The sequence below is a fragment of the Myzus persicae genome, unplaced genomic scaffold, assembly GCF_001856785.1.
Source record: "Myzus persicae strain clone G006 unplaced genomic scaffold, MPER_G0061.0, whole genome shotgun sequence".
NCBI lineage: Eukaryota > Metazoa > Arthropoda > Insecta > Hemiptera > Aphididae > Myzus > Myzus persicae.
The window spans coordinates 372,924-383,538 of record NW_019101686.1 but is presented as its reverse complement, the minus strand read 5'-3'; the positions used below and the strand labels follow the sequence as shown (position 1 = coordinate 383,538).

Here is a 10,615-nt window from a genome sequence, read left to right as displayed (position 1 = left end):
GGTCTAAACCATTAAATAAATTGATCTAAATAAGTTCTTTCTTTACGAATTGTCAATGAACAATAAGTTATTGTAATATTTATTATTTCGAGAATCGAAATACTTTTTTTGAAAGGTTAAATCATAAGCATAATATGTAGCCTATACAAAACTCCTCAAATGTTGCAACATTGTGTCCGGCCGAATATTATATTTTATGTAAACGTCGATTAGTATGACTAAGACGATGTATGCTTAATTTTCCATTTTTAGGCTGCAGTCGCTTCCGATAAGCTATAGATACTTGATAATCAGTCAGTTTTCAGTACGTTTAGATCAGTGTTTTCCAACATAGGTATGGGTTACAAAATATTGATGAGTTGCTGTTGTAAACTGTAATAGCAATAAGAAAATAAAACTATTAATTTTAATTTAAACAAGTTAAGAAAGCTCACTCTGTGAGCAAGCTAAATTTCCTGTTCCTCTACGTATTTTAACACAAAGCAATAAACTGTTATTCAAAATATTTAATTTCAAAAAAATATGGTAGCCTTTATATTTTTATACCTGATGAATCCATATTAAATATTAATATTTTGATATTTCTGAATACTGGCTAGTATATGAATTCACTTTAAATAGACCTGTGTAAGAAAAGTAAGAAAAAGCAATCGTACCTACCAGACATTAAATTAATGTTTTAATATCAACAATCATAACCTGGTAACTTATGGACGAGCGGGTTAATGAGGTGATATATAAGGTGTTTTAAACTTAGGTTTACAAACATAAAACAATATTAATAATTATATTTAACAGTTTTGTGTATTTGTTATCCAGTATTGAAGTAGGGAGGAATATTCTGGAATTTTTTTTTGTCAGTGAGTTGCTTACCCAAAAAAAGTAAAATTGTTGGTCACCATAACAAAAAGGTTGGGAAACACTGGTATAGTGTTAATACTCAAAGGAGGTAAGTATCTTTCAGCCACTGTATTTAGTGGTTGTATGTGTATTTTGTCGTTGAAACCGACTAGTTCGCCGCCACCACACGTACGTCAACAGAATATTATTATCGTTCCGAATGCGGGACGAGTTCTCATTTTTATGGTTTGGATCGTTCCCAGATGACGTTTGGGATTGTTTTTTTTTTTATTATTCTTCTTATTATTATTATTGTTATACTTGCACCATCACTTAATCGCCTTATTGCGTTCGTGGAGAGATCGGCTGCGATCGAACCAAGAGAGACGTCGAAGGGAGACAATATATATATATATATATATATATTATATAACAACGAAAAAAATCGCTTGTAAAAAAAAGCACGACAAACAACAGTATAGTAGTAACAGAAACAGTAGTATATAATATATATATATATATATATTTATTTATTATATAGTAATAACGGAAAATCAGCAGTCGTGTCACATTGCCTGCATTGAGGGGATGGATAGTAGGAGAACAGCCGAGTAGCCGGCGGCGGCTGCAGAGTGGGTTGTTGATTTAATAAAGAGTGAAAAGGCACACGGTGCGTCGGGCTCGGCGATCCGTATACTTATATATATATATATATGTGTGCGTATGCGTGAGGGGGCGGTAAAAAAGAAGAGAGGAGAGAATGGCGAATATATTCGGCTATTGAAAAGAAACGAGTAGAGGTAATGTGATTTCACGGTGTGCTGTCATGTTCACACCAAATATTAGGAATTGCCAGGTAAACCCGCCGGGGTGACTGCTGTGTCAAGGGGTAGCAATGCACTCCTCGTCGCAGCAAGGGTTTGACTGCGAGCAGGGATACGGTGGCGTGAAAATTGACTTGTCAATAAATAACATGACACCCGAGAAAGAATTTAGGAATAATAATATGTAGATGAAAATATTATTTAATATTATGATGCACATTTTACGGAAATAGAGATTTAATTTGTAAGATTATTTAATTTGATAATAATTTATTTTCTTTTGGTCAGAACCTTACCAAATGCTATTTGTTTTTGTCTCTTTAAAAATGTACTGCATATACATTGAATAAAAATATGACTCATGAAATTTTGCCATAACTCAACATAGACACTTTCGATTTTGATACAACCAGATTCGATACATCGAATTAACTTAAAACGATATCGTATAAAGAGTATTATTTTACTAATATTATACGTCTTTCTCTCACGTTTATACAGTTCATGTTATTATATTGTTGTTAAATATTATGTATTGCATTGTACTCGAACCTTCCATAGTTCAATCTTCACCAAAATTTTCCAAGCATATAAAACTTTAAAAATGACTGTAGGAAGTATTACGCATAAACCGTACAGTGTGTCCATGATTTAGACGAAGTTTGTATGATCTTACACAGTGATTGGAAATCACGTTCTGGTCGATACAAGGTTTTTAATTAAAACTAAATTTCTGTATAATTATTATACTTAATCGCGAAAATATATAATGCACGAACGTTCCGCTTTATTAGTAATCTAGGCATTTTGGAAGTTGTTGGAATTTCAATAACGTTTCTCGCCAGAAGTCGAGGGGAAAAATACATTTTATAGTAATTTTTCAAAGAGTAAACACAAATAACGGGACTACGGGACCAAAGACCCTTGGTAAATCAAGCTGTTAATTTGTGGAGAAAGAGAACATAATTATTTTTCCAACTTATAGTAAGTTTATTATTACGTTGTACCTAAAAAAACATATCTATGTATAATAAATACTAATCTTGAATCAAAAACGTTTGATCCTATTGAATGTTTTTGATTTATTATTTTGTTATACAAAATGTTATATTATGGTTATTATAGGTTAGGTTTTTTCCGTACTTACGTCTATATTTCGATATAGCTTCTTCGACAAATACAGGATGCAATACCAATAAGTATTTGTTTGCTATCATGTTTTTCTGCGAGACTAAATAAATACCCAGAAGCCATATTTTATCCAGGAAAATCATTTACTTTACACAGAAACAAAATACGTTGTATTATATGTGTACTTTAATGTATACTTATCAGCTACGGAAATAATCATATTATTATTGTAATTTTAAGAACATCGTTGTCTCTTGTATATCTACAATTCTAAACAATATTTATTGAAATTTGTGACCCTTGTGTAGTAAAATAAACTAACGTAATTTTCAATGTTATGAAGGTTTATATCAATAAAATAGAAAAACTTATGTATGTTAAAGTTAAAATTGCATAAGGCTGGTTATATTGTACATAGATATTCAAATACAATCAATTTTATACTATGCGGCTGATTAGCTGAACCGCCTATTTGAGAAACTACTTAAGTCCATAAAAGGCGATTCTGAGAAAACAAGAAAAAACTGTTTTTTATACGCTACCTGCAGTGATACATAATTATCTTTCATACTGATTATTTACAGTGGTAAAATTAAATATTTTTTTGCAAATGATTACTCATGATCCGTCTATCATTAAATGATAAAACATTTCACTAAATATCTCAATTTTTGATATTTTGTGACTTACACCGATTCTCAAATAGGTGGTTCAGTTATTACTTATGAAATACACTTTTTAAGAATTCTTCACGACATATTGTTACTGGTTTTTTTTTTGGAGATTTTCTGTTTTGTATTTTGAGTAAGGATATTGATTTTCATAGGTTAAACCCATGCGAAATTGTTTGGAAATAGATATCAAGAGAAATTATCTTAAATTATGATTTTTACTTAATATGCCTGCAATATATAGAGATGATGCACTTAAGAACTGTTAGATACTGTTTGTGCAATAAACGGTAGAATTTTTATGAATTATTTAAGTAAACAAATTATTCGAATAAAGTGATATAATCTATACTTAAGCTCTATGCGTGTTTGGTAACAAAACGTTTGTTCTAGGTAGGTATAAATATTGGTAAAAAGAATGAGTAAATAATTCAAGAAACTATGGTGAGAGTGTAGAGACACGTATCGAATAATATTATTACATACTAAAGAAATAAGATAAATAAAATGTCACATTTATCGCATAGAAATGAGTTAAACAGTAACATAATTGTGGAGATTTCGACGAGTACCTTTATAAAAAAAAAAATACTTGAGAAGATTTAATATTAAAAATTATAAATAATAAAACCCAATTCAATCAGACATGGGGCGTTTTTTATACGAACCGCCGTCGTTAAGACGACTGCATTATATTATAGGTACCGTTCATAACTTGTTACGTCCAAAGACAACTGAAATATTTGAAATTGTATTATATTATTTTAATACGTATGGTATATTTTATTTTATGGTTATTGAGTTCTTAAAACCGATGTATAAAGAAACTCGCGCTAACGCTGTATTATAGTTGTAAACGACGACCGCGTTCCTCTTTCGGATAATAAATACACGAGTAAAAGTGACACGAAACGCGGACAAGGTAAATTAAACACAATACAACCACCCTTATATTTTACGTGAAACTGGAGTCGAACTGCTATATGCACGACAGCCTATTATATATTGTTATTAGTTATTATTACTATTATCGTCGTCGTACCTATATTATAATACGGCGAGCATCGAACGCGTTATAATATAGAGTACCTACACACAAACGTTAATATCAAAACCTAATGTAATGACGTGCCATTATAGCCTGATATTATACATGTATAGTATCGTAAAAACGACCGGATAACGACGACGGATTAACATAAGTCCTAACCACCCGAACTCGGCGGCCCTCCGGAGAATATACATACGTACATTATCTATATATACATGTAATAGCAGTGTATACGTAGACGGAGTAATAAAGGGTAAACAGATGCGCGACGAGGAAAAATGAAGTGCATTTGAGATCACGTCGATGGCTCTTATTATGCCCGTTATTATAATACTGATGCACCATACACAGAGCACCGGCGGGGTGGGAAAAAAAAACATAATTTGTCACGGGTAATAAGCGCAACTTAATTTGTTTTTATATTATTATTTTTCCCGCGTTGTCCTGCTGCAGCGCGGGGTGGTTTTTCCGCCGTTCAGTATACATATTTTCCTCAAAAAAAACGGAGAAATAAAAGCGCGTACGTCGTATATAGTGTCATAGAACGGTTTCCGAAAAAAAAAGAAAAAATTCCGCTACATTAAGTTCTCCGAAATGCGCGCATAATGTATGTTAATGACGAGCCACTTGTATTTTCCGAGACATTTGTTTCTGTCATTCGGGCTCTCTTACGCATAGTTTGATGGTCGGTTGGTTTTAAGGTCGTGTTTTGCGTTAAACCCGCGGGGTGAGTGCCCCCACGCCCTTCGGTCGCACCCACGCGTGTGTGGGTATGAAATAAAACATACACGCACACGCACACATATAATATATTGGAAAATTACACGAGGGGTTCGATATAATATTATATGTAAGTCGGTTCAGCCGCCGCCGATTCGATATCGCGAAACGAGACAAGTCGCAAAGTATTTTTCGGTTTTTTTTCCTCGTCCTCGCGATATTGTAGTCGCGCTCTTCATCTGCAGGACCGTCCACGAACAGCGGCGAGGAACGGATGATTTATGAAAGTCGTATAAGACCCCATACGAGCGCTAGGTCGCGGCGGTCGTGAAAAATGAATCATAATATATTATATTGTGTATATATAGTACCACTGCAGAGAGGAGAAGCGGAGCGGGCAATGTGTATAGGAAACTATTCGCGATGTAATGACACAATACTGGCCGTCGAAAAAACGAGATTTACTGGGGAAAAAAAAAATATAAATATAATATAATAATCTGCTGCTTACGTGCGTGCCGTATACTGCAAGTGTGTGTCTGCATATATATAACGTAAGTGCAGTTAGGTCCTCCAAAGGTCGACATGGTCGGCTTTTGTGTTATGTGATACGTATATACATGCGAATATATGTACCAGATACCTATATGTATTATATAATATAATATATATAGGTACATACGACGAAACGGAGCAGGACACAGATGTGCAATTTTAATGAGCTTTCAATTAGGGCAGTGCACACCCCAATGGTCAGCGAAACAAAAGCTTTACAGCCGTCGTCCAGAACACGGTGAGTGAAGACCTTTTTCCTCCTTATGTGTGTATATACACTATATATAGCGTATATATAAACATGGTGCAACAACAGCAGTTTCCACCCTGAGGTCATTACACGTTTTGTTCTCCGGCCTCCAGGCGATTATGAGTGATTGCTGTGTACAGTGATTTAGACATTTCAACGTGAAAATAATGTAATGCAGCTATCAGAATTAGGAATTCATCCCCGTCGTTATTAAATGCACAGTCGGTTTCAATGCCGTACGTATGAGCATTTATTATAGGGGGTGGGATATTAGTAAAAAAAAATACTTAAAATATTTTTGTAGTTTTACATGTGTTGTTAGTACTTAAATAACTGTACTGCTGCGGTCTATGTTGTAAATTTAGGCAACCTACAGATAATAATTATTATGGTTTTAAACATTTAGATACCTACTGGTTACTATTATAGAGTACCTATATCGTCATAATAATATTATAAATGTCCACTGTCTTCTATGCCATTAATCATTATTCTGAAAGGGATATTCATAACAATGGACACATAAAATACATAGATAAATATTATCAGTAGTGTCAGTAAACTGTATTATAGAATATTGAGTTTTCAATAAAACTGGTAAAATAATATTGATTCTAAAATTTAAATGATTATTTTTTATTTGATTTTAAAATAATTTGAATGGTCAATTGCGTTTTCTCAAAACGATTTTGCAGATAGTCATTATAATATGATTTCATATAATTTAAAACGTGCACAAAAAACGAAGTATTTATAGTCTAAATAGTAACTGAAGTGTCAGTTTTTCCTTAAAGAAAACGTTAGTTTTTATTTAATCGGGATCTTAGATCTTATGTGGAGTTATTAACAATAATGTGTGTTTTTTCGTCTTCTTCCAACAACATATAAATAATATACATTTTTACAAAAAAGTAGTCTGTTTTAAATGTATTGTATTTGTATTTGTTTTCGGTACTCTTAAATTATATTATATTTTATTTGTTCAAATTAACTTTTATAAACAATTCTATTTCAATAGAATTTAATTTAAAAGCTTAACACTATTAAAAAAAAAACCATTTACAAAGTGTACCTACCCCATGACCAATAGCAAAAACATAAACAAACCAAATACAATATTAAAAACTTTACCAATAAAAATGGTACGGCCCAGATCCAAAAGGCAGGGTAAAACTGTAAAGTACAGCCTACCAACAGACACGTTTCTAATAATATATAATAATACACAACCTCGTTTCTTATCATGATTAAATAAATTCTATTGCCATTTATTAATCTTAATTACACATTACTTATGCAGAATGCAGAATCTGGTTGTTCAAATGATGTATATGAAATAAAAAATAAATGGTAAATTAATACAGCTTACACATACATTTTTATATGCATATTTTATTATTATTATTAAATTATTTATTTTCTTCAAAACATATTGATAGCCTGCATAATATGCATATTAATAAACAAATATGGCTTTATAATATGCATTTATTATGATTATATCGGAACGTAAACAAATAGCAAATAATAACTAAGAATCGTGCTTGTTGCGTGTTCATTATTGTCATCAATCATCAGATACTACTCATTTTTGTTTATTGATAGGTATACCAAATATAGCTTTACGGCTACTATATATGACTATTCTATTAGTAACACTAAATTTACATTTTTTTTTAGTCTAATATATATTAATTTACTTATGAAAATGTGCATTTTTGTTTTGTTTTCTGGGTCATTTAGGTAGTGTTTAAGGAGTTTAAAATGGTGGGGAATAGGAATTATATAAATGTGATATTTGGTTAAGATGTGGTGTTGAACTAAGGCCAACACCACATTATTCATACATAGGATATTATAGTGGCTTCTTCCCTTTTCACATGGAATCCGTTAAGTCATTACTATTTAACTGTTTCAGTGTTCACTACCAACTAATTGTTAAATGTTTGTGAATAATGTTAAAATATATTTAAACAAAAATAAAATTATGTACCTATGTTTTTAATTTTTAATAATGCAACAATGGAACTTGTTCAAACACATAGATTTGAAAAAAACAGGTTGTAGTTTATTGATAAAAGCTCTAGAAAAAGAACAAAACTATTAAATTGCGTTTTTAAAAAAACAATAACATTAACATATAGGATCTTTGTATTCATTGAAAATAAAATAATTTTATTGAATAAACATTAAATATTACGTATAGAAATCGTCTAAAATAATTGATACCTATTTTTTATTAAGACACATTTTGGGATAATTTTTATCTTTGATAACCTATTGTAGCGACGACGACTATTGGCCAAACTCTAAGAGAAGCTTTATTTGCTTTTTAACAACAGTATTTGGTTGATGATATCTTCTTAACATACCTGCCTGGGCAAGTAATATATTTTGACCTAACTGAAATTTGAGGATTCTTAAGACTCTAGTTGACTCTAGTAAAAAAATTAACTTATCTCTACAGTGAGTATTAGTTTTGAAATTAAAACACAAATTATTGGTAAACAATTTAAATTGTCCACCATTTTATGAGTAAACCGAAAAAACTATAAATTAATGATGAACAAATAATACTATCTTGCAGTAATAGCAACGCGATATTATACTTACAATATTATAATTTTATTTGCAGCATATTATTTATAGTACCTACTAACTATAGGCTATAGCTATATTTATTTATATTAGATATTTCCCTCAAAATTAGCCCTAAGCCCAAACAATAAATAACTTAATTTTTTTAAACCCTTCACTTATGTTAAAAATCGATATTGACATTTTGACACGTCGTATATAAGGTTAATTTTTAAACCAAGTTCAAATAGTTTACGCACCGCGGTATCGCATACCATGTATATGTGATGAGTATACAACAAATCGTCAATAAACCACTATAACCTAACCCACACACACACACACACACATGCATAATTTATGTATACAGACAAATAAAAATATAATATAATATAATATTATTTAGAATTCGCGTTGAATGAAAATATATGACGTTTAAAATAATAGATATATTATATTCTCGTACGAACATAATATACATACTATGCAGATACACCATATTATAATATCATACGCTTTTTATTGAAATTGTTAAATTATTTAAAAGGATACCGTTATTGTCGTACAATATTCCAATATATATTATGTTTTCAAGAGTCAGGACGTTTTCGATTATTTATGTAAAAGGTCAAATTTATTAAGTTATGAATATGAAAATAAATACATAATTATCCAAGTTAGGCTCTAGACTATGTTTCCGAGAAATAATTTACATTCAATTTTGTTTTACGGTTGGTTACTGTTTTTTATTTCATTAGCATTCTAAGAAACATCAAAAACCAATAAACAATAAAACAAAAATAATAATAAAAGAACTATAGTTTTTTATTTTAATTAATATTTTCCGAATAATAATTTACGATAACGTAGCGAATACTAGTGATGTGCGTATGATGTTTACATATTTTATTTATGTATATCATTGTATTGATTATAATTATTAAAATATATTATAGCAAATCGAATGACTAAATGAAAACGTTTCACAAGGTCGTCGTATTTCTGTTATATTACAATTTAATAATTACTATGTGTTGTCGAGACTGCGGAATAGCACGGAATCGAGATTTTAATCCCTTGGCAACGGTTGATAGTTGTTGGTAGGTACGTTGGTTTCCGTGCGGTTTTGCCTCGTCGTCGGTGGCCGTCGTCGACACAAAAGGACCGTGTAATATTATTACGTATATTATAGCCAACCTTAATAACATATATTATTATTATTATTATTATTATTACTGTATACACGCACTATAATAGTCATAATGCAGTGCGTACCTCCGCGTGTATAATATATATATATACGCGTTTGGGTCGATCGGTAAATATTCTCGAATATTGTCGGGCGACAAAAATCGTATATTTACGATTGGCGATAATCCGTCCACAAAACACGACCGTATCTCTGGGAAACGACGACGATGATAATCGTAAACGAATTCAATTAGCGGCGGCGTGTTTTCGGCGGTCAACCGTTTGAATGCGACTAAAATAATGTGAACATAATAAAAGAAAAAAAAACGAAAAAAAAAAATCTTATACGCCGTACGTATCGCATCATTACACGTACCCATACACAGTAATAGCACGCAAACACACACACACACACACGCAGGCCGTATAATATATACATAATACATTACATTGCAGCGTATACCCATAGGATACCAGAACCCCGGTAATAGGTAATAACATTATAACGCGTCGGATTACGCTCAGCGTGAGACGGCGCGCACATCAGGCCGGCCCGACTGTATCACATTATATTATATTATATTACATTACGCGCTTACCTACGCGTCGTCGGGAGACCGACAAAACTGCTGCGTGATGGCCGAATAAACATGTCAACCCCGTGCGACTCCGGAGTCGTCCCTGGGCGGATAAATGTCTCCTCCGCCTCGCCATCGTCCCGGACGATTATCATATTATGCACTGCGTCAGGTAACAGGTATACGCGGTATATACCTAATATATTATAATAATGATAATAACGATA

General features: G+C 31.8%; 1 protein-coding gene across 3 annotated transcripts in view; it reads right to left on the bottom strand.

Annotated features, from left to right (window-relative positions):
- LOC111030128 overlaps positions 1 to 10,615 on the bottom strand; it is a 113,642-nt gene that overhangs the window by 21,553 nt on the left and 81,474 nt on the right. The window lies entirely within an intron of this gene.